The 20543-nt window shown below is 53.9% G+C and overlaps 1 long non-coding RNA gene across 1 annotated transcript in view; it reads left to right on the forward strand.

Annotated features, from left to right (window-relative positions):
• Positions 1–2765: 2765 nt before the first annotated feature.
• The window catches only part of LOC132661415 (uncharacterized), a 32769-nt gene continuing 14991 nt past the window's right edge, over positions 2766–20543 (forward strand). Inside the window, exons 1-2 of the long non-coding RNA XR_009602210.3 lie at positions 2766–3222; positions 6294–6421. This is a non-coding gene — a long non-coding RNA (uncharacterized LOC132661415). The remainder of the gene's footprint in view (positions 3223–6293; positions 6422–20543) is intronic.

A 20543-nucleotide genomic window follows, 5' to 3' on the forward strand; every position in this document is an offset into this window, starting at 1 on the left:
ATAATGCAGGACATCTGGTCAGAGTCTGGGGGAAGCAAGACAGGGCTCAGAAGAGAAGTTAAGTGACACCAAGATCCTGGTTAAGGCAGAGGCTGGAGTCCCTCTCTGGCCACATGGGCGGGCCCCAGCAAGCCAGCCTTCAGAGTGGATAGCCACCACACTAGGCCTCGACCCTACAGTTTTCTGGCTTCACTCCCATGCATCTCTAGACATTTCGTGGCATGAAGTTGGTTTACAAGCTGGACGTGAGCTCTCTGAACTGACAGCCCCATAGAAGCACAGTGTGGGTGGCTCAGATGTGACTTTGGGGTCCACCTGAAGGATGTGGTTCCCGTAATCCCTGGGGGATTCTAGAGGGGACTGCGGGCCCCTCTTCTCTCCCTGGCCTTCTCCTGGTGGAGGGGTCTCAGGGCAGAAGCACCCCGAGATGGCAGGGCCATCCCCTACCCCTCTCGAGGTTTGGAGCCCAGGTTCTGGCTGTGCAGAGGCCTGGAGCTCAAGGCTAATTGTGAATTAGGAGCCCAATTATGCCCGGCAGAATTGGCTCTGTGCTGCCTCCTCTTCCCGACAGACATGTATATTAATAGTTGGCACTTATTGAACCAAATATGAATATTCATCTTCATTTATATTTCAAGGCCTTTCCTCCTGGAGGCCCGCGGGGCTGCGACCAGCTCCAGCCCCATCACGGAGCTGACAGCTCGCACTCCTGGGCCCTGACTCCTGGCTCGGCGGGGCCGCGGTGGCGGGCCTGGCTCCCAGCTGTCCACAAACACTCATTAGGGGGCCGGACCCAGCGAGCTGCAGAGAATGTGTAATCGCGCTGCGCGCTGCTAATTAGGGAGCTGATGGGGCATTGAGGGCCAGAGGACGAATTCTTTAAACAGAGGACGGGAAACTTGAAGAGCTGTAATTACTTAGAGCGGAGTTCATTTCAGAACTTGGGAGCCAATGAGTCTGATGACAGCCCTGCTCGCTGGAGGGCTGGGTGGTGGGGACGGCGGGAGAGGGAAGGGTGAGCCGCCGTGGGGCACCCCAAGTCCACACCTCCACGATGTATTTTGTTCAGTTGTGTCCTGCTGTATGGAGTCCTCCCCGTTCAGGGACAGCTTCCTCCACCTCGGGGTGCGGTGGGTGGGGGCACCTTCAGGGTCAGGCTCCTCTCTCTCCAGCGTGCTCCCCTGGGTGGCCAGCTCCACCAAGGCCCTCCGGTCTCCATTGACAGCCACCACTGCCCAGAATGGGGGGTCACAGTCCAGTCATCTGACAGCTGATGTTGCTCTTTTCTGGAACCAGCAGAGATGGGGGGGGGGCGCTCCTGAGTCACCTCAGACTTCAGACGTTGTAGGGGGTGGTGATTCCTGGGTACTCTCCACTCCTCATCGTCCTCCCCAGCTCCAAAGCCCACGGCCCTGCGATGGGTCTTCTGCAAACCTCTCTGTCTGAAGTCCCACCTGCTCTCAGGAATCCTTGCCATGACCAGCAGGAAAGGACGCCTGGCCCTGTGTCTGTCCTTCCGCCTTAGTGCAAACACCGTGCGCCAGTCATTCACTTTGGAGCAACTTGGGGGTCCCCACTCCTCCACCTTCCCACCAATGCCATCCAGGTTCACCAGGACAGCTGTGGGAAGGAAGAGTGCCAGGTCCGTGGCCAAGAGTGAGCATGGGAGTTTCATGTGGATGGTCCTGTCTCTGCTCCCGCTGGGGTAAGCTTCATGCCTGACTGTTCCCGTAACTACTGACAGATTCCAGCCACCCCTCACCCCCCACCCAGTTGGCAGCAATCGTTATGTGTGAATCCCTACTCTGAAAGGACACGCTCTCTCACTTAACAACAGGTATTGCCAACCCTCCCCCCCCCCCTCAACACACACAGCCGTTTGGGGGCAGGGCCGTGTTTGGTTTCTCTCTTGGCGGCCTTTGCTGCTACCTGAGAAGCTCCAGACTCAGACTGCATTTTAAGGTCTGCAGTCTCCCTCCAGAAGACAGTTGTCAGCAGCGGTGGTGGTGGTGGCCATGGTGATAGCGATTAAAGCCACCACTTACCCAGTGCCTCCTATGCGCCAAGGGCTGGTCGCGGTGCTTCACATTCAGTCCTCACAGAAACCCTCAGTGGATAGTGGTGTTATTTATTTCCCCCTGTTTTACAGATGAGAAAGCTTCAGAGCAGGGATGATTTGAACTTCAGTCTGTGTGGCCCCAAAGGCTACATTCCTAACCTCAGTCCCTGACTGTTCCTGGAAGCAGCCCTGCCTGTGGGGGCTTGGGGCTCACCGGCAGAGGCCCAGACCGGAACGGGGGGAGGAAGGAAAGCCCTCTTTTTGTGCGTGGAGAGAATGGGATCAGGGGACAGTCATGTCATTCCTCAGGTTCCTCTCAGAGACTTGGGGGGAATCGTGGTAACATTTTCCTCACTTCTGTCTAAATCTGTGCTGTCCGGTGTTAGCCACTAGTCCCGTGAGGCTATTTAAATGAACTACAATTAAATTACATTTGGGTTCTTGGAAGTCACATTTCCATGTTCAGTGGTCAGATGTGGAGTATTCGTGTCTGCCATTATCAGCCACCCCTAAGTGCCAGTCAGTGGCCTTCCGAGCCCCAGGCAGAACCTGGAGTTGGAAACCTTCAGGAATCTTTTCCCCAGCACTACCCTTCAGGGTCTCAGAGCACTGTACAAACGCCAGGTGGGGGCAGTGTGGGAAGGGGCTGTGTGGGAAAGTGTAAGAGCCCCACCTCCGCACCTGCCTCTATAGCCCCATTCAAGTATCAGAAGCTGCAATTAGCAGGTGGCGGCCAACTGCTTAAACCCGCTGTTCCCCTCCTCCCCAAGGCTGGGCAGCTCACAGCAGCTTTGGAAAAACCTGCAAGAAGAGATCAGAAACAGAAGCACTCAGGCTGCGCCTGGCTCTCTTCTCCCTCGGCGTGAAGTCCGTGCCCAGCCCTGCCAGGCACGGCTTCCAATTAGAGAAGCGAGGCTGTGACCACAGGGCGGCGCCCAGCCAGCACCCACCTGGCCCCCTCCCTGCTAATCAGTGCCTAATTGATGCAGGGTGGGGGGCTTGCTCGGCGGCGCTCCCCATGCTTCCGTGGGCCCAGCTGCCGCTCCTAGGAAGGGGCTCAGCCCTTTGTCCCGGCAAGTTTGAAACCATCTGGATGGAAGTTGGCAGCCCCGTGTTCGCAGCATTCTGGACTTTCGTCACGCCCCCAGGCAGATTGCTAGGAGGTAAAGTTCCCCCAACCTGTGCTGAGCTGGGTGGGATGAGCTGGATGTGGTGTACTCGAGGGTGTGCTCCGTGCCAGGGTTCAGACCCAAACTTGTAGGGACCCTTAGGCTGGTGCTTTAGAATCTTCTATCTGGGAAGTAAGGACTGGGGCAGGACTGAGAAGGGAGCTAGGGCTGAAGGTGGGAGTGGAGGTGGGGGAAAGGGGTAGGAAGATTGTGGGAGAGTATAGAGCTCAGGCTGGGCCTGGCAGAGGCTTTTCTGCCTTGGAGCTGATCCACACGGAGGAAGGGCAAGGAAGGGAGCGGACACAGTGACATAGCACTCTCATCCTGACATCTCAAGCTACAGATTATAAAGTGCCTCTTCTCCATTTATCCCCACAGCTTTGGGAAGCAAGCAGGGCAGGACTGTCATTCCCATTCTGCAGAAGGGAAAAACTGAGGCCCACAGTGCAGAAGGGATTTGCTCCCTAACCTGGGGCTCCAACATCTGCCTGTGGTCCATGGCTGCCGGCAGAAATGTCAGACCTTCACTTGGCTTGGGGAATGTTATTTATTGCTAAAGTGGCCACATTTGCTTCCAAATGGCCTGGATTTAGAGCTGTGGCTGTTCTATTTGGAGTTTTAAGGAAAAGGGCACAGATGAGAGAGTTCAAATTAGCTCTATGAAACTTTGCAAACCACTCCAGGGGAATTTGGTCCAGGCTGCAGGGGTAAAGAAGTACCCTAGGTGCCCCTCCCCCCGGCTTCCAAGGAAAGCCCCTTCTGTTGCTGAAAAGCAACAGGGAAGGGAGAGTTTTGGAGATGGATTAACATATGGAAAGGGATTTCATTTGGGACATTAATTTCTCTGTAAGAACTTAATGATGGGAGAAGGGTATGAGGTTCAGATTAGGGGAATTTTTCTACTGCTGCCCAGGCATATGCTGTCTGTGGTGGTCCGTGTGTAGCCCTCGGTTGAACTAGCTGGGACAAGAAGCCTGGTTATAACTTAAGGTGGCGAAATAGAAAGGAGGGTGAATTTTTGGCATAAGTGTGTAGGACAGCCTTGGGTTAATCATTTAACACCCTGTTCTAACCTATTCAGAGGCTTCTGGGGCTGCAGATTTCCAGTCGGTATTGATGGATGGGCCTGAGCTAGCTAGGAACAGGCTGTATCCATGAGCTGTGGATTGGCCCCAGCAGCAGGCAGCCATGCCCCTGCTAGGCAGGCCAGAAGGTTCAAGAACGAAAGCTGGGTGGCTGTGGGGAAGGAAGTGCTTCAAGCTCCCTTTCCTCTTCCTACGCAAGAACTTCCTCTGAACACTGTCCTCCCAGCTCCTTCCAAAGGAGGTCAGAATCTAAGGCATCGACTGGGCCTGAGTGGACCAGCCTTACTGGACCCCACTCAGGTTCATGGTGGCATCTTGCCCATCCAGGCAGGGCACGAGCCCTGAGTCCTGTGGCCACCTCTCCGCTCATCCCTTCTGGTTCCATGTCCTGGGAGGGAAGTGGACCAGGGGCTCTCCTGGGGCATCTCTCTCGCTCCACGGGCCCTCCCGGGGTGCTGATGCCACATTTCCATTTGGGGATGTGACAGGCCCCTGCTGAAGACCTTGCACGATGTTCCATGTGCTCCGGACCAGTCGCTCAGAGCGCTGCACGGGGGCGCCAGGCATCACAGAGCTAGTAGGGCTCTGATCTCCATTCCACTACTGCTCCCTCAGGAAGCCCTCCAGGAAGAGGGTGTGCCGGGTAGGAGGCAGGCACTCCTGAGTCCCTGGCAGAAACCGTTTCTGATGGTACCACAATCTCACCCTCAACCTAGAATGATTATTAACATATTAATTAATATTTAAAAACTCATTATGCCTTGATGATGGCTTCCTTAAGCTGCTTTTATATTCATTGCAGCCACCCAGGAGCAATAACCATACTTATGTGGCAAAATGGAGTCATTCTACTTAATTACCGGGGAGGTTTTACAGGCAGTCTTCACAGCCCACAAATAATCAGAGAGTTGATGTGATGTCCTCTTTTTAGATTTTCTTTTAAATTGGATGCTGTGATGGTTAGAAAGCTATACTGAGAGATAAAACCTTCCCAACAATACCCTACTTTCCTCTCTCCTTGTGCCAGGCCGGAGCATCTGGCCTCCCCGGGCGTGGGGGCCCTGGGAAAGCATGTCTTGAGGCTGTGGATGGGGGGAGGGGGACTCCAACACCCACCCTGCACCTCAGGGCTACACCGCCAAACAACCCCACCTGCTGAGGTCCCAGGTCTAGAAACCCTTCTCCATCTCCTGGCAGGGTTCTGCCTCTGAGTCCAGGGCTCAGACCCTAGGGCGCCAGTTAACATCAGTCTTCTGGGTGGGCTGTGCCTTCGATAGTTTCAGTCCCCTGGGGGTAATCCTGCCAGGCTCCAGCCACAGCATTCCTCCTCCCCGTTAACCTGCGGGCTTCTTTCTGAACCGCTCTTCCCCAGTGCCCAGCTCTAGAGCGGCCCACACAGCCACTGCCCACCAGCTTCGCCCCTGGCCACGGGGTAGACTGAGCACATGCTCAGTCGGTCGGGACAGTTGCAAATGGTGAAGGCGATGGATGAAGAGAGGCCACAGGCCCTGCTTACAGCCCTCCTGCCTGAGCAACTCTGGGGTTTTTAGGATTTCTGTCATCTTGCAGAGGGGTTGAAGGCACAGCTTGGCAGGGCCTCCTGGTGGCATTTGCTTCACCTGCCTCCTTCAGGCTCCAGAAAGGTGCTCCTGGGACCATCAGGCCTCAGATGAGCCAGGAGTGGTGCCGGGGCCAGGGCAGAGGGGCCTGGCAGAGCATGTCTACAAATAATCACACTCGTGGGCCATCTCTTCTGGGTCCTGGCCCCAAGGAAGCCTTCGGAGACCAAGATGGGGTCACATGGTGTTGTGAGATGGAATCAGCTTACCGTGCCTTTGAAATTATGGTAAAGTGACAGGCAGGGAAATCGGTGAATCCCTCCCATGATGCTGATAATACCAGAGCTCAGATGTCACTGCAGAGGGATGGCCAGAGCTGTTCAGAGCCCAGCCATTCTAAGGGGTCCCCTGTGTCCCTCAGAGCAAGGCAGACAGAGGCCAGCAGCCACCGGGTGGCCAGCACAGTCCTCCTGAATGAATGGAACTGTGGCCCTGGATACACACGAGCGTGCAGCCAAGTCACAGCCAAGGTTGCAGCGGATGTTAAAGGTAAGAGCAGGGTAAGAGGGGGATTGACAGTGAAGTCTGGGTTCAGTCAGGGTAGGTTTGAAGTAAGCCTGGATTCAGGTCAGGGGTCAAGTGACACTTCCATCTGAGTATAGGAGAGGGGTTCGGATCAGGGAATAGAACTGGAATTTGGTTTCAGGGGGAAGGCATTTTGTCCTGGACGGGGGTACAGCTGGGGGTCACATGGGCATCAGACTGTGGGGGTTCCTTGTCTGAGAGATACTGGTTTGCTCATCATCCTGTCTGGGGGCCCAGACAGAAGATAGGACCAGGCATGTCAACCTAGGATCTCCTGCAGCTTCCCTCAGGGAATATCCAGGGATTTCCTTCTCTTGTTTCCAACCTAGTGCTCTGTATCTCCTGCCATCATCTCAGAGCCAGCCGCCTTCTGTCCCAACTATTTCTGGAGACAAAGGGTGTGGGGGGCTAGTGGCCCAGTCGCTTACACTGATGCTGGTGTGAGCAGTATGGTGCCATCTCCGAAGGATAGTGATTCTTGGATTTCCTCTTCTTTCTCCCTCCCTGCACACAGCATGACCACCAGCCCACACCTGCCATTTAGCCGCAAACCCTGTCCCCAGATCAAGCAGAAGCTTGGCTCCAGATCTCAGGAAGCGGAACGTTGGATTCCTGATTGGCCGCACTTGACTTAAAGCCACCCCCGCAGGCTCCCAGGGCTTAGGCAAAAACTGCTGTGTGACAGGTCCCAGATGTGGGCCACTCCTGTCTTTGCCCTCCCCTGCTGACCCACCTGGTATAGGGGAGGTCCATGCCCTTCCCCCACCTCCCTCATCAGCAGCTAGATCAGGGTGATCCCTCCCTCCAGTTGAGATCAAAACTTGTCCCTGGGGCACCTGGGTGGCTCAGTTGGTTGGCTGACTTTGGCTCAGGTCATGATTCATGGTTCCTGAGTTTGAGCCCTACATAGGGTTCTCTACTGTCAGTGCAGAGACCACTTCGGGCCCTCTGTCCCCCTCTCTCTCTGCCCCTATCCTGCCCATTCTCTCTCTCTCTCTCAAAATAAATAAACTTAAAAAAAAAAACAAAACTTGTCCCGTAGGGGTTGTGTCTCCAAGCTCAACCCACAGCCTCTGTGAGCCAATCCTTCCTGCTCTGGGCGGATCCCTTCCTTCCTAAAGGCCAGAGCCATGCTAGAAGTCTTATGGTACAAGATAAGGTGTCTGTAGCCAGGAGAGCAGCATGGAGCCGACCAGAGTCCCCACAAGGGAACGGTGAGATGTGAGCTGTAACCCTCTAAGCTTCCCTGGTGTTTCTGTGTCACTATGGCAGGTGCACATGCCTGTGGGCCAGCTCAGACCAGCCCCTTTCCAATCCCATGTCTTAATCCAGGTATGGGGCTGGGGTGCCTGGGTGGCTCAGTCGGTTGAGCGTTCGACTTCGGCTCGGGTCATGATCTCACAGTCCGTGAGTTCGAGCCCCGCGTCAGGCTCTGTACTGCCAGCTCGGGACCTAGAGCCTGCTTTGGATTCTGTGTCTCCCTCTCTCTCTGCCCCTCCCCCACTCATGCTCTGTCTCTCTCTGTCAAAAATAAATAAACATGAAAAAAATTTTTTTAAAAATCCAGGTATGGGTCTGCTTCTCCACACCTATCCCCACTTTGAGCTCGTTCTGTGTTGCTCTACCACGATTTCTCCAAAAAGGATCTTGTTCTTCCCTCACACTAACTGCCTTACCTCCTGCCATGGGCGTCTGGGCCACATTCACTCACTGTACATCCTGGGGTAGGGTGGACATTGGGAGGGTAGCGCACAGGCCGTGGAGTCCCACAGTCCTGGATCTAAATCCTGCTCCACCACTCCCCAGCTGGGTGGCTTTCAGCAAGTCAAATGATGCTCTAAGCCTTGGTGTCCTCATCTGTACATTGGGAACAATAACATGTCCCATCTGGCAGTTGGGTTCTGAGGATTAAGTGAGATAAGGCACGTGAAGTACAATGCACACGACAGGTGCTCGATAAATAGCTGGTGTGCTTAGTTTGCATGCTTACAGCTCTGTGGGGCATATGTTGCTTCAAGGCTGGGCTCTTGGTAGCAGACCCCGAGATGAGGATGTATGTTTAAGTGGTTTTTAATGAGGTGTTCCCAGGAGAAGCCTGGAAGGAGTGGGCAGGGGGAAGAGAAGGGGAAAGCCAAGCTGGTGCATCAGGGGATGAGGCAGAGATTTAAAACAATTTCAGTTCCCCAGAGGGTAGTGTCAGTCCAGTTCAGTTCTGCATGAGGAACTCTGGAGTGAAATACTGCTTCCTAGTTGTCCTGAGCAGGAGCAAGGGAGCTGGGCTTTCATATTCCAGCCCCTGCTGGTCGTTGGCCAATGCCCGTGTGATGGTTAATTTTATGTATTCACTTGACTGAACCAATGGATGTACAGAATGCAGGTAAAAATATTACTTCTGGGTGTGTCTGTAAGGACACTTCCAGAAGAGATAAGTATCTCAGTTGGTAGACCAAGTAAAAATCGCCCTCTCCCCACCTATGTGGACAAGCATCTTCAGATGGGTCGAGAGCCTGAAGAGAACAAAAAGGCAGAGGAAAGGTGTATTTGCTTGCTTGTCTGAGCAGTGACATCCATCTTCTGTAGCACGTGGGCCTGTTGGCCTTCCCCTGCCACCATGAGGGGTGCCAGCTGCCCTCAGCAGCCAGCAGCCATCTTGGGAAGAAAGGAGTAGACTCAAGATATACTGACAGAGGAGAGAAACAGTTGTTATAGCTTGATTCTGAAAGACTGAGTATTTATGAAAAAGTCGTTGTGTTAACCTGAAAGAGACTTTCAAGCTGGAAAAGGCTGAGCTATCTTTAACTGGTTAGCCAAAGGATCTCCCACACTCCCCTCCCAGTCACCTGGGGGCATTCGAGCTCAACAGCAAAGTGAGGTAAATAATAGAAAATAAAGGTCTGTGATTTTGCACATCTGAATGTATAACGTTTTGCAGCTTTGTGCTTGCCCAACTCAATTCTTTCTGGCTTCCCAGCCTGTCCCTTACTGTCCCCAAATAGCTCATGTTCCCTAAAATGCCACCCCCCATGAAAGAAGGTTCTCCAAGGGGCCATGTGCTTGGCCTAGAATGCTGGAAGCAAGAAAGGTGAGAGCTGGGATGGGGGAACATGAGGTCATTTCATGTCGCTGGTAAGTCCTTTGTTTTAGAAACAAAGGATAAGAAGAGGCATGTTGTCTGGGGCACAGAGCCAGTGCTGACCATGTGGGAGCCTCAGGGTGGAAGCAGGGCCCTTCCCACACTCCCATCCAGCCCTCCCTGGTCTTGGACTCTGTCTCAGAGCATCTCACCACCAGAGACCTGTGTCACCCTTGACGACTCTTCCTCCATACTCAGTGTCCCAGCCCTCTGGCTGACCCTGTGTTGGACACTCCAGGCCTGCCTGCCCCACCCAGCCCTGTGCCTCAGGGGTGCCATTTGCTTTCTGCCCTGGATGTGGCCTAAAGGACCTCCCTGGGGGGTTCCTATAAGGATGGAGAAACTGGGTGTGAGGCACAAAGATCCAACACCTAGGCCACTGGTGTCACTCCATACCCGGAAGCTGTGGTTAACTGTGACCAACTAAGTACTGTTGAAATATCATTTATCTCCATCCCCACTGCCACTCTCCTAAGCCAGGTCAGCATCACCTTGCTCCTGACCATCTGAATTGTCCTTCTTGTCTCCCTGCCCCAGTCTCACACTCTACCTCTTCTGCCGGAGTGACCCTGCTGAAGCTCCCTCTCATGGTGAACCCCTCATGTAGAACCTTCAGCCTCTGAGTGGAGTCCAAGCTGCTCAGCTTGGCCCACAGGCCCCTTCTGATCACCCGAGCCTGTCACACATACGCGAGCTCTCTAGGTGGGGGCCATGCCCCTAACTCCCTGGGCTGCCCTCTGTCCATGCTCTCAAACCACAGGCTATGGATGGGTTTTCTGGACCATCTCTCTCACTAGACTGTTAACTCTATGAAGATCAGTATTCTGTCAACATTTCTCCAGCATCCAGCATAGGCCTTTCTCCAATAAGTGCTCAAAACATTTTTGGAAGGAAGGAAGGGAGAGAGGGAGATAAGAAGGAAGGGAGAAGAAAGTTTCGTGGTGTCTTCTCTGGGCTAGGCCCTGCACGCATTATCTTCTGTTTGCATAAGATTTGCCAGCCTTTAATAAGCACAGATATAGACACAGTGGTCTTATGACTAATATTAGCCAGAACTTTCTAAGTGATGTGAAGATTAGAAGGTTGGGATTGTCAACAGGACTATAGCGGGACTCTGCAAGTTGTCTTAGGGAAGCTCTGGAGATGCCTGGAATCTTGGGGCTCCAACCTCACCCTTCTCTGAAGCCCAATGTGGTGGAGGGTGGAGGTGGGGCAGAGAGAGGTTTGGAGGGGGGAATCTCTGGATGGGCCCTTTTCCTGTGGACCCTGAGCTGATTTGGGGATTGTCATGTTAACCTGGGTGTCTTTACCAGGCAGCCCAGAGGCACATGGGAGATGTGACAAGATGCTAGGTGAGAGGGATCAGAGGCCTCCGATCCCAGAGGCGTCAGCCAGCTGTGGGATCTGACTCCCAGCCAAAGGGGTGTGTAGTAAAGTGGACCTAGACCTGAGGACTCCTCTCCCCACCCTAGAGGGAAACAGAGCCTGTGGCTGACACCCAAACCGGTGAGAATAAAATAATGGTTAAGACTCTGGAACCAGATTATCTAGGTTTGAATTACCAGCTCCAGTCCTTCCTAGCTGTGTGACCCTGGACACGTTATTTAACTATCTGTGCTCAGTCTTCTAATCTGTGAACTGGGGCTGATCCAGTACAGTATTTACCTCACACGTTGGAAGGATGAAAGGTGTGAAAGTATAAAGCTGTTGCAATAGTGCAGACTGAGGGGGTTGCTGGTGTTTTTATGTCTTGCTTGGGTGCTCAGGACAGGAAGAAAGGGGACCGGAATGGGCTGCATGGAAGAAGAGGTCATGGGTTGCAGCTTTGAAGGTTGCACAACCTCCTGTGGGGGAGAAGAGCATGGAAGGGCATTCAAAGCTGAGGGTACAGCCTGTGTTTGTGATTCGGGTTGCCTTTGGAGGAATGGTAAGGATGCAAGGTGACTGGGGCCCAGGCAGGGAGAGGGTGTGTGGTGGGAGATGAAACCACATCTCCCAAGGTGGGGAGTGTTGGGCTCTGCCCTCTGGTGCCAAGAAGCCACCAGAAGGCTCTTACCAGGGGCAAGGCATAGGCACAACTGTGTTCTGGAATCTGGGGCAGCAGAGAGGACGGGGCCATTGGGTGAGGGGATTATCAGGTTAGAGGGGGCAGCAGAGAGGCCAGGAGTGAGCAACGAAAGCAGCCCCCTGAACTGTGATCAGGAGGGCACCTCAGGGCCTGGCCTGACCCCTTAGGGCCTGCCCCAGGGTGCGGCCACTCCTCTCTAGGGCCTCCCTCAGGGGCCTAAGCCTTCATCCCTTCCCCATGGAGGGACAGACTATCTGTTTCTACAACTTCTGCTTTCATCCCTGCCCCCAGCAAGACCACAGCTCAGTCCACTCTGAGGGCTTCCCTGCAGACAGCAGCAGAAACCACAGCACAGACAGAAACAGGTTCCCAGAGCCCCAACAGGGCAGGTGCCCAGCTACAGTCTGATGCCCTCTGAGGTGGTGGCTAAAACCTCTCTGTGCTTTGGTGTCTGCCTCCCTCCTTAAGGAAGATTGGGGACCCATCTTACTGAGACAGTCCCCCTGACCCACCTTACAGAGGGTCCACAGACGCTGTGTCCAACAAGAGGAGGCCACCCAGCCAGGACCACAGGGATCTTCTTGTCCCCAAGAAGAGGGTATTCCTGATGGCTCCTCCTCTGGGCTGGGCTTCACCCAGGTCTTTAGGCTTCAGCCCAGCCATGAAGGACCCATGGGTGTGCTGTGTGGTGGGAGGCAGCATAGAATGGGGGCTAAGCATGTGGACCAGGGGCTAGACCACCTGATACCACAGGTATCAGGCCTTGCTGGGCCTCAGTTTCCCCATCTGTAAAATGGGGATAACAATACTCAGTTCACCTGTCGTGAGGCTGTGAGTCAGTACCTGCAAAGTTGTGGCACCCAATACCCGTATGTAAGTGTTAGCTCATCTTTACTACCATTTTTTTTTTTTGTGTGTGCTCTGTGGGCATATGTGTGCCTGATAGTGTGAGCAATGAACCTTCAGGAAGAGCGTTAGGTTGAAATTGGGCATATCTGAGTGGGGGAGGGGAAAAGGATGAATCAGGAAGGCTCATCTCACCCCTCTCAGGACAGGAGAGGGAGGTTTTCTGCAGCATCCCTGGCAGATAGTGGTTTAGCCTCCACTCGCATACTCATAGGGATGGGGAGCTCATTCCCACTCTAGTCTGCTTAGTTTGTTGTCAGACCCTCTGAAATCAGCAAGTTCGTCCTTATGTGACCTGTATGGCTCAGGCCTTAGCGAAACATTTGAATCTCCATGGCCCCGGCCCCTGTTCAGGTCTCCGCAGACCTTCGTTTCCCAGGTGTTTTGGGTGACTGCCAGAAGTACCTTATATGATTTGTATTCACAGGGGCAGCCAACTGAGCCAGAATCCCGGCCAAGCTTCCACTGTTAACTGCTCCCACCACCACCACCACGTTGGAGCTCATTGTACCAGGCATTTACTTCCTCCTCTACTGCCAGTCACATGGCAGATGACACCTGTGTCTTCAGGGTCTCCCTTTCAAAGCCAGGGGGGTGCCTCTCCTCCATGTCACGCCCAGTTGGAGGTCCCACAGCTGGGTAGCTCGGCCTTCAGGGTACAGTCTGTGATGATTTCCTCCCTCAGGGCACAGCTTACATGTGCTCCCAGGATGGCCTGCCCCTCCAGCTGCAGGGCCATACCCCACTTTCCTGCTGGGGGGCTCTGACCTGGCTGGGTTTGTCCGCCACATCAGCCACTATCCCCCTTTGGATGAGCTCTCACCTGGGGCCTATTCTCTGTTCTCTGTCAGGGCCCCGGAGCCCATATCAAGGATGCATGTGGTCTGAATTCAAGTGTTTCCCGGTATATTTCTTGGCTCTTGTGTAAATCTTGGATGCAAATGCTTACATAGGGATGCGCCTTAATGTTTCCATCAGGAGTATCAGAGGCAGTTCTTGCCCCCACAGCCCTGCTCCGTTCACGCTCTCTGGCACACCACGCGCTCCCTTGATTCGCCTCAGTGGCCGTCATTCTGCTTTTTGGACTGGCAAAAGAGGGAAAATCAAGTCTTAATAATAGCAATTATAGGGGCGCCTGGGTGGCTCAGTCAGTTAAGCATCCAACTTTGGCTCAGGTCACGATCTCTCAGTGAGTTCGAGCCCCATGTCAGGCTCTGTGCTGACAGCTCAAGAGCCTGGAGCCTGCTTCGGATTCTGTGTCTCCCCCTCTCTCTGTCCCTCCCATGCCATGCTCTGTCTCTCTCTGTCCTTCAATAATAATAAATAAATATTAAAAAATTTTTTTAAATAATAGCAATTATAAATATAGAATTCTTATAATATGCCAGGTCTATTATATGCATTGGAGGAATGCCTGCTAGCTGTGTGTCCTTGGGCAAGAAACTTAACCTCTCTGTGTCTCAATTTCCTAATCTATAAAATGGGGAAATAATATCTCACAGGCTTGCAGTGCAGATCAAGTGAGTGTGTGAATGTAAAGTGTTTAGAATAGCCCCAGCAAGTGTTCCAAAAACGTTAGATCTCATAATGACACAACTTAACCATCTAGGCTCTACTTACCATTCCATTTTCCAGATAAGGAAACAACCTGTGAAGGTCATATGACCTTCATAACCCACATAGTTGGTTAAAAGAGGGGCATGGCTCACAGACCTCAGACTTTCGGGCTCATCCTCCTAACCCCAAATGTTCCAGTGCTTCTCCCACACTCCTCTCTGGATACATTCTCCCTGAATCTGGTCTTCCATAGGCTAGATGCCTCCGCTTTTCCGGCTATGGGCCTCAGGTTGTTCTTGCTCAACAATGTATTTATTATTTTAAGGCAGAAGGTGAGGCCACAGTCACAAAATCAAGAAGGAAGTTAGTGGGTGGGGGGTGTGACTGTGGGCATGTGGAGAGTTGCTCTGGGAGCACAGGGGCACGAGCAAGGCAGAAGGTTTCAGGGAGACAATGGGAGTGGTATGGGGTTTCTGGGCCGGGGTGCCCCAGAAACTCCCTGTGATGAGCCGGGGCAGTTGAATGAGGAATTAGAACCCAACAGAAGCAGCCTCCATGCCCTGTGGGGTTGCTGTCCTCTGGTGACGTGGCCTTGCTAGATACAGGGGCCCAAGCCCTGTGGCTCCCCAGAGGACCAAAGGTGCTGACAGGGCACCTGGCCCTAACTCATAGGCTGCATATTAGTGCCTAAGAGCTTGGGAAAAGCCCCCTCAAAGTATTACCTGGGGTCTCGCTCTGGAAGCCTCGGTTTCTTTGTAAGAAGCCGTGGGTAGCCAGAGGTGCTCTGGGAGGACCTGCTCACTGCTAGGGCTCTTTTGATTGTGTTACTACTCCGAGTGGAGCCAGGCTGATGTTGGGAGGTGGCCTGGATGCAGGAGAGACCCAGGTTCCACCTCTGCTTCAGCCTGGGATCTGTTCCGAAGTTGGGACACTGTTCAGCCTCTCAAAGTTTGTCTCTCTGACCAGAAAAAGAGGGAAGAGGATAATTGATCACACTTGAGGGTCTTTCCAACTGATGTCCTGTGAACTTTACTTTGCTCAAGGTCTGGAGAAAGGCTGCACGAAGGAACTGATGAGGCTTCTCCAGAGGACGGGTTCTCCAGGAGTCATAGCTATGAACAATATTTTATTGAACACTACCTCAGGGCAGGCACTTGTAGTAGGCACCCGGATGCATCCGCCGTAAGAACAAAAACCTGTGGTAGTTACCAAGTAGGCCAAAGACAGATTTGAGAGCACCGAGGTACACTATTCATGGAAGGGAGGGACCTTGTTCTTCAAGGAAACCAAGTTGGAATCCCTTGGCAAATCAAGGAAAGTCCCTTCGTTTCTCTCCTGAAAAAAGACCCCAGTTTTTATAAACTGTATTTGCTTAAAAGGAAGCGATCAGAGACTAGTCTGTTTCCAGGCTGTTGGAGGTGCTCATCTGCATATGGATATGCTATTTATAAACGTACTTCTATTCATTAAAGCAGGTTCCCCAAGGCCCTCAGCTGCTCAACAAGGTGCGGCCCGCGCGTGCGCGCCTTCGGCTGGGAAGGTCCGCCTGCCCTGCCGGCTCCTCCGCACAACCCCGCTGGCCGGTGGGGAGGGGGCGGTTTGGCTGGGGGCACCCGGGCCGGGCCGCAGAGCGGAAATAAGGGCTGTCCCCGCAGTGGGGTGGGGTGGCGGGGTCGGGGGAGGTGATGCGAGGGAGTGGCCTGGCTCCCGGGCTGCAATCAAGCCTAGTGGGGCGGTGCCCAGGGCTGCCCCCACCCCTTTGCCCCGGCGAGGCTGGAGACTTCTCTCCCGGACACAGGCGAGCGTGGCCGGGTAACACGTCCCGGCCCAGCCCTGCGGCTGCTCCTGTAGAGAAAGTATGGGCTCCTCCCGGTGGTTGTGCCCTGGACATCCCGGGAGCCTCCCATCCGCCAGACCGGGTGATGGTGCTGTGCGCAGAGCCAGCCCTCCCCGTGCGCCGCCCTCCACCGTCCACCCTCTAAGCGCACATCCTTCTAATGGGATTAGGCTTCACACGGGTCAGGGAACAATTTATTATTCTGCTGGCTAGAGCCAAGTTTCCCTTTGAAAAATGGTTACTCCTGGAGTCGGCAATTACTTCAAAATAAATTTACCAAAGACAAAATTGTGCCTCTTGGGTCAGTAAACGACTTGCCTGTTTGGGGCTGAGGAGACAAGGTGTTTATTAAGGACCGCCTTCGTTTTCTGTGCAGGTTTTTCAGTTTGAATAATTGTCCAATTAAATATAATTTGGAAGTCAGTGCTAACCTAGTGCCTGGATTGCAGAAGGAAGAATCACTCGGAGGCGTGCATTAATAAATCCCTCGGAGCCCCGTCGCTCCCCAAACCCCTCCTTTGGTTTAATTTTGAGAAATTTTTTTGTCTTCCCATAGCCTGTATGCCTACCGTTTGGAAATGAGCTTCCTCCCCAAAGAATTCCTAGGCCTCACTTGCTTCCATCTGTCTGTCTGCTTCTCCCCAGCAAGCAGACACATGGGGTTTCTCAGTGGGGCTCATGTGCTGGGGCAGGGGCTGACAGCCCATTCTTTGATGAGCCTGCGCACTTGTGGGTTAGTCTTTCATCCATCTGACACGTACTGGCTTACTCTGGGCCAGGCCCTGAGCTGGAAAAGGAGAGAAATCAGACATTGTTCTGGCCCTCAAAGATGAGTCAGCCCATTGGGAGTGAGGGACGCATAAATGGGCAAAGGTAGTGCAATGGGATTAGTGCCGTGTGCTCCTCCCATGGGTCCCTGGGAGCAGAGGAGACCCCTTGCCCACCCTGGCCAAAGAGGCTTACCTGGAAAAGGTGACAGCCAAGTGAAGCCTGGAAGACCAAGAGGAGACAGGCCCAGGAGGGGAGAGGGTACAGGAACCCAGAAGTGGGGGAGCCTCTAGGTGAATGATCCCAGGTCCTTTGTTGTGGTGAGGTACAGGGGCATTGGGGATTGGGTAGGAGAGGAGGCAGGAGAGGGTTGGAGCTGGGGTGTGGTGGTGCCTTGAGCCAAGTGAAGGAATGTGGAGTTTATCTGGATTTAAGGGTGATGCAGGGCTGAGACTAGGGCGAGTCCAGCAGGGCCCCTTTGGCACAAGATTTACAGAAGCACTGCTTTTTAAGAATGACTCTGCACTTGCACAGCCCTGAGAGTGAGTGCCTCCTTAAAGTTTGTGGCCTAGTAGGGGCCCTGGGGCAATGCAAGCTTTCCAAGAGGGAAATAAAGGACCAGATTTTTAAAGAAAGATCATTGGCAGCTGTGTGCTGGACCCCAGCCTCCTAGCCCAGTGACGCCAAAGTTTAGGGTCAGGATCAGGGAGGCCAGTTCGGAAGTGACTGCAGGCATCCTGGGGAGAGGAGGACCACACGTCAGTCAAGATGAGGGCAGGGAGGTTGGGGGAGGAGCTAGGCAGACCAGACAGGTAAGAATCACCGATTGGCCTAACGGAGAGGAACAGGCCTCTTGGAGACTGGAGGGACACTGTGGGTGGAGCTGCCACACGCGTGGCGTGGCCGGTGGCTGAAATCTGGTGGAGATGAATGTGGGGAGGCAGCCATGCTCCCTGCAGCTCAGCTCAGCAAGAAGGCTGGCAGCCCTGGGGGGTAGCATGTCCACTGGGGCAGGAGGTGTCTGGGCCGGGCCTGGCAGCAAGGTCAGTGTCAGCGACAGGGTCAGCCTTGGGGCTGAGCTCATGACCAGGATTCTGTTCAGCACATTTAAAATAGGAGAAGGGAAGATCACAGGGTTATGGGTCCCGAGTCAGAGACTCCTGGCCAATCCCCCCTCACCCCCACCCCAAACATGAAGAACTGATCAGTAAAGTCTCCTTGAGGACTGAGGTCAGGTTTGGTGGCCTTCTAATCCTCACAGCCTGAATGCCTGCCTGTGGTTCATTTGGGGTCTGAGAACGTTGGGGGTGGGGGGGATGAAATCATGACTTGGGGTGTCTCCCTCACTGCCACACTCTTACCTGAACCTTCTGGGCCTGGCCCCAATGTTCTACTCCATCCCAGCCTCTCAACCTACCCGCCTGGCCTGGAGCAGCCCAAAGATGAGAACTGACCCTAGATCAGTCTAAGTGCCTCCAGCTGCTGGTTCTGATTTTCCCCAGAATGGGCCAGGGGCTCTGATTATCAGGCCTACAGAGGGGTCTTCAGGTTCCATGTTGCATGTGGGAAAACTGAGGTCAGGAGATAAAAGGAGAGTCACGCTGGGACCCATGCCGGGAGAGCCAACCCTAGCTCCGGGGCTCCCGTCAGCCAGCCGGGGTGGTTTACACAGTGTTTTAGCCCACTTAGGCTGCTATACCAAGTACCAAAGACTGGGTGGCTTATAAACTACAGACATGTATTTCTCTTGGTTCTGGAGGCTGGAAGGCCAAGATCAGGGTGCCAGCACAGTCGGGTTCCAGTGAAGGCCCTTTTCCATGTTAGAGATGGCTGACTCATTGTGCCCTCACACAATACAAGGGGCAAGGAAGCTCTTGTATAACCACTTCCCAAAGGCCCCATTTCCTAATACCATCACCCTGGGAATTAGAAATTCCATATATGAATTGGGGGTGGGGGACACAAACATTCAGACCATAGTGCATAGTAATTAGTACACCAACTCGCCCAGTTTAGAGGTATAATGAGGGAGGTGGGTGGCAGCCCTGGGGTCCCCACAGGAGGATCCATCCTCTGGGAAGGGCTTGTAGAGGGCAGCTGAGGGCCTGGAGGACGTTGGCCAGCTGGGTCTGATGGGGTGAAACACCCTCACGCAGGGGCCTGTTCTACGAAAATTTCTGTTGACACGGAGTTTAGATTTTAATGGGGGAGATAAAATAAAGCAAGTAAAACACAGAATATGTCAGTTGTAATAAGTGCTGTGTGGAAAAATAAAACGTGGGAGGGATCTGGGCAGTATGGGTGGGGGGAGTGCCGTTTTGAGTGGGGTGGCCAAGAAAGCTTCACTGAAAAGTTGACATTTGAGCCGACACTTGAAGGAGGTGAGGAAAGGGGACTTGAGGATGTCTGGGGGAAGAAGTTTCTGAGCGTGGGAACAGCACTGCCAAGGCCCTGAGGTAGAAGCATGTGAGCCCTGTTCCACAAGGAGGTCAGGGCTGGAATGGTGGGACCAAAGTGGCAAGGGCTTGGGGGTGGAAGAATCACAGAGGTTGAGCAGTCAGAGACACAGAAAACGAGTTAACAGGCTAAGGGCAGAGGTGGGCAAGTTCAGGGGTCCCTGGAGTTGCCCTCCTACCCAGGAAGGGCTGGCTAGGCCCCATCTGCCAGCTCCCCAGGCCCACGGGGCCTCCCCTGGCGCCCCTGAGGAAAGAGCTGGCTCTCAGGAGCTCTGCTGAGGCCTGTGGAAAGGCACCCAGGGGCGGTGAGGAGGGGTGCGGCACCTCCCCAGCATGCTGGGCCCGCGTGGCTGCCACCCCCATTCTTCCTCAGCCCCACCGGCGAGGAAGAAGTGGGATTTGTCTGCCCATATTCACAGCTATGGAGGTGATCCAGGTTGAAAGAAAATCAATAAGATGTGTCCATTTATGTGGCACAAAGGAAGAAAGGTCTGCAGACAGAAATAGGCCGGGATTCACATGCAGGTGACTTAATAAGACTTTTCCCCAGTTTGAAGAGGACGGTAATTTAGATTTGCCTTTGAACGTCTCCTTTTTTGTGCCTCAATAACTCTCAGGATCAGCCTGCTTAGGAAGCAAGGGAAAGGAGATTGGCCGCCTTCTTAGAAGACAGGCCCGTTTGGGAAGGCCGCTTGCTCGGAGAAGTTCAAACACCGGCCTTGAGAAAAGATGAAAGTGCCTTGTCAGCACATCCTCGGCCCATTGATCATGATTGAGGCCTGGGCCTGGTGCATTTGGGCTGGAGCAGGACAATGAGAACAAGGCCAGGCTGCTAGGAGGCCTCCTCTGAGCCACGGTGGTGTAAGAGATGCTCATTACCAGCATCAGGCTTAGTGGCCAGGTGGGGGCAAGAGGCAGATAAGCCCTGACTGCAGATTGGAGGCCCCACAGGCCCTACAGGCTACCACCCAACCTTGGCCCAGGAGGCAGACCAGCTCCTACCTTGGGCTGTCGCTTCCCGGCTTCTGGCAGGCAGGACTCAGTCCTCCTCTCCTGCCCGAGCTTGGTCCATAGGCAGACTCAGTTTAGCCCAAAAGAAGTCTGGAATGCCTGCAGGAAATGGGGAAGAGCTGAGGCTAGGCCCCTTGGGGCTCTGCTGAGGAGGACACAGCAGCAGCCACCACCAAGACTGGGCTTTGCCTGCCCAGCAGGCCTGTGGGCAGGGCTGGGGTCATGCTTCCTTAGCCGGCTCTCCTCACCTGGGCTGTTCACATCAGGGATAGCTGGGGTCCCGGGATTTTGAGAAGCTGGGTGGGTCACAGCTGCAGAAGGGGGCCTCAGAGCAGGTTTTCTTCCCCTCT

This window comes from Panthera onca, chromosome D1 (assembly GCF_046562875.1).
Source record: "Panthera onca isolate mPanOnc1 chromosome D1, mPanOnc1 haplotype 2, whole genome shotgun sequence".
Lineage (NCBI taxonomy): Eukaryota > Metazoa > Chordata > Mammalia > Carnivora > Felidae > Panthera > Panthera onca.